The sequence below is a fragment of the Lygodium microphyllum genome, unplaced genomic scaffold (genome assembly GCF_053477565.2).
Source record: "Lygodium microphyllum isolate KBCC unplaced genomic scaffold, Lygodium_microphyllum_v1.1.10 scaffold_391, whole genome shotgun sequence".
Lineage (NCBI taxonomy): Eukaryota > Viridiplantae > Streptophyta > Polypodiopsida > Schizaeales > Lygodiaceae > Lygodium > Lygodium microphyllum.
Genome location: NW_028229857.1, coordinates 35,733 through 42,452, shown reverse-complemented (window position 1 = coordinate 42,452; position 6,720 = coordinate 35,733). Strand labels below are relative to the sequence as shown.

General features: G+C 43.8%; 1 pseudogene; it reads right to left on the bottom strand.

The window, feature by feature from the left end:
- Positions 1 to 3,517: 3,517 nt before the first annotated feature.
- On the bottom strand, positions 3,518 to 4,081 carry LOC148008097 (pseudouridine-5'-phosphate glycosidase pseudogene; annotated as a pseudogene).
- Between the last annotated feature and the right edge of the window lie 2,639 nt (positions 4,082 to 6,720).

Below are 6,720 nucleotides of genomic sequence, written 5' to 3'. Positions count from 1 at the left end.
GCCCTCTGTCTCTATGAAAGCTGATCATAACCAGCTGGAAACTCTGTTTGCTGATTTTCTTCAGCACTCAACACTCTTTGCTGAGTTACCTCAGCCTCTGACTCAATCTGTGACATAAAATCTGCAATTTCATGAAACATGTCCAGGGACTGCACTAATACATTACCATGACAATTCAGCATATCAGTTTTCAGCATATCTCCCATCTCTGTCATCGTATCTGCACAAATCACACTGTCATACATACCATCTATGTGCTCATCATCCTCCAAAATTCCTACATTTTTCAAATTTTTCTCCTTCCTGCATATATACTGCCTGGCAGCTCTAGACAATCTAGAAGTCTTCTGATAGCTCATCGAACTGTTTGCTGAAATCCCAACATAACCGGAGGAGAAAACACCGCTGCCAGGAGGCGAGAACTCCAATCTCCTCTCCTCTGTACCACCGTCGTCTCGCGAAACGGCGGTACCTAATGAAAACCCGAATCCCTCACAGTGGGTAAGGGTGCATCTCTGAGAGTATCCCTGTTTCTAACATGATTCACACATACAGTCATAAACTGAACTGCTCTCATACCATCTTTATTGCGAATCCGTGCATAAGCAGATCCATCATCCATGACCTTAGTTTCCATGCGCATCTCTGTAATGAATGGCTGACCAAGAATTATGGGATAGGAACATGAATCCTGCACAAAGAAATGAAAATCCTCCTCTACATCACCAATAGAAACCCTGACACTAGGGCAAGCAGCATATAAATCACCTGCAGTGTTATTGGCGGCTCTCATACGCCACCCATGCTCTACATCCATAGGCCATCTGTTACTCTCATAAACTCCATGAACAATGAGATTAATCTCTGAACCATGATCAACCAATGCAACATAAGGCACCTGTTTTTCACCAACCTTTACCATCGTCTCTGTAGTTGCCCTAGCCCAATGGCTCCGCGAAAAGTGACTACGCGGTATCAAAACAGGCTCATCAATTTCAGCATAATGCATAGGCTGAACCCTCTTCTCTACCTGCGGCAAAACAGAAGCATTATCAACCATAACCTCATCATCATCCTCATCCAACTCTCCAATCAAAACTCCCTGTGTATCAGTGGTAGACAATGCATGTCTTTTCCTCTTCAGGACCTCCTGAAACTGATCCTGAAACTCTCTTTTTGAGATGCCCAAAATCTCAGAAATAGTGAAAGTCACCTCACTGCCAAGTATCTTATCATTAAAGATTTTCTTCATGTCTGTAGATGTCTCAATATCGGACATCAATCTGAATCCTGGCTGCTTTCTCTCTCTAGGCTCTTGCCTCTTTTCTCTCTTTTGAGCATCCTCCATCTGTCGATCTGGCCCTGGTCTTGAAGATGGTCCTGCAATAGGTGGAGTAACAAACTCACCCCCTCTAGTCTTCTTAGCTGCACTTGGATTTTCTTCATCCCTCTTACGCTTCTCCTCAACAAATACATCTGCACCATGAGATTTAGCCAAATAAGCATAAATAGAATACCTGTCAACAGGCGAGTCCCAACCTGTCTCTGATCTGATGCTAGAGCCTGCACTAGTCAAAACAATTTGCTGAATTTTCCCCTTGTTTGCAGTCTCCATAGCATAAGTCCATAGTGCGGACTGAGTCTCTGATCCCTTCTCAATCTGTACTCCATATGCAGAAGCATCACCTCTAGCCGTCACATAAGAAGTACGTGCAGCCATATTCTCTACTAACTTTTTCATTCCACCTTTACCAAAGTTGGTAGCAAGTGGAGCTCCTGTCTCAGTCAACCAAATCTTACCATCTTGCCCCCAATATACCAAATTCTGCCTCCTTGCATCCTGGAAAGAGTCACAATCCCTGCAATGCTGATGCTCCGTACTATCACACCAAATACATCTCCGATCTCTCCTAGGAGCACTAGGAGCACTCCTAGGTGCAGTAGGAGCACTAGAAGAAGTAGTAGGCACAGTTGAAGCAAACTGCTCCTTCAACTTACCCACCAACTCCGCTTTGATTGACTCAAGTGTCAAATATGTGGTGCCTTTGATTATGTCATCAAGAGAGGTAGGCACCGATGGAGCGGATGGTTTTGGAGCAGAAGGTGTAGGCATCGATCGTGGAACAGGAGGAATAGGTGGAGTAGAAACAGTAGGCACTGGCATAGGCCAAGAAACTGGCTGAGGAGGAGAAGAAATAACAGGAATAGAAGTAGGCATAGGAGCAGATGATGATGTAGGTGTCATGGAACCATTCTGTAGGCGACTCTTCCATATCCTCCTCTTGGTCAAAGTCGAGACTGCATCCTGAGCATCCTGCCAATCAGTTTTAAGACCCATAGGCTTCGTGCGATCTTCAAGAAGCTCACCCAATTCTTCTTGAAGAGCAGGATCTGCAGCTTGCAAGAAAAGCTCAACTTTTTCAACATCCAATGCTCTTTGTTCAATAGCATCAAGCTGACTATACATCTCTTCGAATTCTCGAATCAACTCCGAAGCAGCAAGACCTTTGTTTGGCATGTAGACCCACTCGCGGAATGACCGCCGAGTAGCCATACCAAAGTCCTCAAGGAAGTATTCTTCGTTTAGAGCCTTCTTAAAATCTTGCCAATGTGTATTTTGAATAAAAAGATCAGTCACCTTTGTTCTCAAAGCAGGTGTGACAAGACGAAGGAAGTACTTACTCATAAGTCTAGCAGGAACTCCAAAAAACCCCTCATATGTCTTCAAATATGCTGAAACATTACGCCCGTCAAATAGCTTCTTCTCACTCTCAACTGCTTCAATAGCCTTAGTCGCGCTGTTTGCATTCTCCTGCTCCAAATAGAGTTGCCTTTGCTGAGAGAACTGTTGTTGATGCAATTGTTGTTGCTGCTGCATATACATTTGTGTTTGCTGATTTTGGAGCTGCATATACATGGACATATTCTGTAAAATCTGTTTTAGATCCTCCGTTGAAGTACTTGACGCAGCAGTCATAGATGGAGCTGAAGTAGAGGCAGCTGGAATTGTAGAGGAAGCTGAAATAGAGGCTGAAGTGTCTCCCATCCTGAAATTTCTGCGACGCTTTCACGTCGGGTTCACCAAAGATGTCGAAGGGTTTTCGAAAGCCAAGTCGCGACCACTGAGGACTTTGAATAATTTCAGAATAGAAGGATAGATCGTCAATTGTAGCGGCCTCCACAAAGGATCATATTTATATTTCTTCAGAATAGTTATAACAGCAATAAAAGACGAACACAGAAGATCCTCAGAGGTATATACAAAAGGTTTAGAAAACAGTTTTAGTACAGATCATAATAATGTCCAATATTATAAGGAATTTGAAGTCACAAATCTGTTCTTGGCATAGGAGAAAAACCAGCAAAATCACTCCTTAATACGAAACATCGATACTCGGTAAGTCTCCCCTCGGGTAACAATAATTTAGTACATATGAAGATGGAAATCTTCAGTCATGAACGGACTGGGACCTTATTCTGTCATCCAACCAAGATGAGATATCATTCAATATGATGGTCACATTGTCATTAGACTTTCCTTTGCAGAAGACTTAACCAGCTCTATGTTTGCAGCAAGCGAGGCTCCACCAGTAATTTCATTGACTCTTTTCAGTAAAAAGGGGGTGATTGTGCTTCCACTAATCTTTTGCTTCAATGCTTCTTGCAAAGATCTACTGATTGCTGACTCAATCGGCTTGGCAGCTGCTTCATGTTCTTCCAGGATTGGCACCCCAATGAGTAGTCCACTCTGTAAATCCAAATTAGAGTTCGCACCTTGTATGAGACCCTATGGGAAGGGTCATGTTGGGGTTCTTTCCCCTAAACAAGTTTGCATAAGCCTCGGAAATCGAAGACATGATATGATATCTGCACATTCCTCTGGAGAATCAACACGACAAGGTACCTTGCAGCCACTGTGGCGAGTAAAGAAAGCAGGAAATTCATTGGTCTTGTATATAGTAACACCTTCAGTCTCAAGGTACTCTAACATTCTGGGAATGTCAAGAATTGACTTAACACCAACACAGAAAACAGCAACAGGCGACCTTCCAAGCTCTATTAAATCAGATGAGACATCCATTGCTTTTCACCATCAGCATGTGATATCTCGTCCTTGGGGTAAGTCTGTGAAGTAAACAGATCCTCCCGAGTATATATCAGACCAACATTAGTCCATGTCTTTAATATATCCATAGTCGTATATTTTATGGGTTTTGTAATCTGCTCAAAGCAACTGATACTTGTGCTCCCACCCTCTTTCCCAGATTGCCGAGCCTTTGCTGTTTTTGAAACTGTCCAATATTTAGCCTATAAGCAGAGATTCCCCTCCTTAGCTTCTTCACCTCCATTCGCCTTAATACTCCCTTGATGCAAACCTTCATCAATCGACATGGGCTTCTAGAGCATGTCAACCTTCGGCATCTGCAAGGTGGCCTCTAAAGCAGCAAAATTACAGGCATCCTCGGCATCATAGAGGGCTATTGCAATCCCATGCGGCTGAGATCTGAAGCTTGGGAGCATTCCTTTGCGAGACCATTCTGGGCTTCAGCGTGTCGAGACGCCTTAAGACTCCCCTTCCTCCTTTCATGATTGCCCACCAAAAAGCTTCGCAGCCTGTCGCTGTCAATAATGAAGAACACCGGGCCAAAATCTTCATGTCACCCCAGAAATACGGTGACCAACTCCATTTCTCCAGAAATACAGTTATCTGTGCACGTCAACTTCAAGCTCCTCAAATATGCTGGGTCCTTCCTTAGGACTCATGAGAGAAGGTGGAATCGAGCCGACAATGGCCTCCAAAAAAAATCAATAGCACAAACTGATCAGTATCTTTTTCGTTGTAAGGCGATCTTCTTCCCTCAGCAGCTTAAGCCTGTACATTGTAGACCCCCCTCAATATATCGGCCATTCACGCCGTTTTCATCCTCCCCCCCTAATTAGCTCTTGACTCAGCTAATTAGCTTCTTCCCTTCCGTGATTCCCTGCACGTCGACTCCTTTTTCTCCTCAGAATTCTGCGCTGTATTATCCTCCTTCTCTCCCTCCAAAACACTTTTCAAAAACAAAAGCTTCTCTTTTTCCCCCAAATTGGCTTTTCTCCCCAGAGAAACGGTTCTTTTTTTTAAATCATGTCTTTCAGCTATTCATCATGAGTCATAATGTCAGCCTCATATACCCCATTTTGACCACGGCGCCAAATACACTCAAAGCATCGCATTCAATGCAACAGTTTTATGTTCAAATAGCTTATCAAAACCTTTTCTGCTTCTGCAATGCTTCCACACTTCCCATACATGGATACAAGAAGTATACATGTAAATATAAGATGATCAAGTGCCAGGCCCTCTTGTTGCATAAGCTGAAGGCATTGATTAACCATCTTTTAATCACCACATGTCACATATCCATCAATCATTACACCCCAAGCAACAACAGCACGATCCTCTATACTCCATACTCGAACAAGGTCATCTTCACCTCCAACCAAGACATATTTGCTATCTGGGCTTCAAGATCAGCAAAGAAGGGAACCAAAATAACTTTTGCCTCCACAAATTAGTTGTTCAGTCTTGAAATCAAAATCTGAGATAGCCAACTAGTGCAACACTCGCTAAATACAAGCCATTTGCAGAGAATGCAAAGTTATTGATAGAACCTTGGCATATGTGCCACCTTGCCAAGGGACTGCTCTTACTGGCTACTCATATGTTGCTACAAGCTCTCAAAATATATAAATAAGTGGTGATATCCATGTTGATGCATTCATGTTGCATTCTTTCAAACAATTCTAACACATCGATTAAGTATGTACAAAGTAGCAAATGCCGCATACACAACTTTTGGGTGGATTTCACACCTCGAATGCGCAGCAATACGACAGCGTCAAGATAGAACCTTCGAGGAAGGAGACATGGCCTTCATTCGCGTACGCCCAAAGAAGGGTTCCCTATCCTTAGGATATTGCAAGAAGCTAAGTCCAAGGTATTGTGGACCATACAAGATCCTCAAGTGCCTAGGACCCAATGCTTATAGACTGCAACTCCCTGAGAACCTAAAGGTTCATAATGTATTCCATATTAGCGGATTGAAGAAGTATGTATCTAATCCTAGCCATGTACTTGATGACCAACAAGTTGTAATGCCTAGCCAAGGAGTCCTTGAGCTACGGCCTGACATGATCTTAGATGTTAGGGAGAAACAACTGAGATCCAGAACCTTGAGAGAATGCCTCGTCCAGTGGAAAGATTATCCCGAGGAGGACGCCACTTGGATGGATGAAAGCACTCTCAACCAACAATATCCCCAGTTCATCTCGAGATGAGGACATCTCGATTCCTCCAAGGGGCAGAGAATGTAATATTCTCGTTTGAAAAATATTACCAAACCAACCTCCCACGCATCATAAACTCGTGCAAAGATTATCTTTAGTGCCGGCAGATAATCCATAACCGCACACGAGAAATGGAGAACTCCGCATTGGCAAACTGGGACCGAGCGAGAAAACTCCCTCTTGGGAGGAGGTTAAGTGGATAAAGGTGGAATTACTATAAATTTTTTTTACTTATTTTCCCCCAGCCGATGCGTGGCTGAGGGAAGGGGATGGCTAGGTGGGAGAGGGGGTAATCAAGGGGGAGTCGTGGGCTGCATGCACAACCCACGTGGGGGAGGTCCTCTCTCCCCCCCTTGACCTATAAAAACCCCCCTTGGGGGGGGGGGGGGG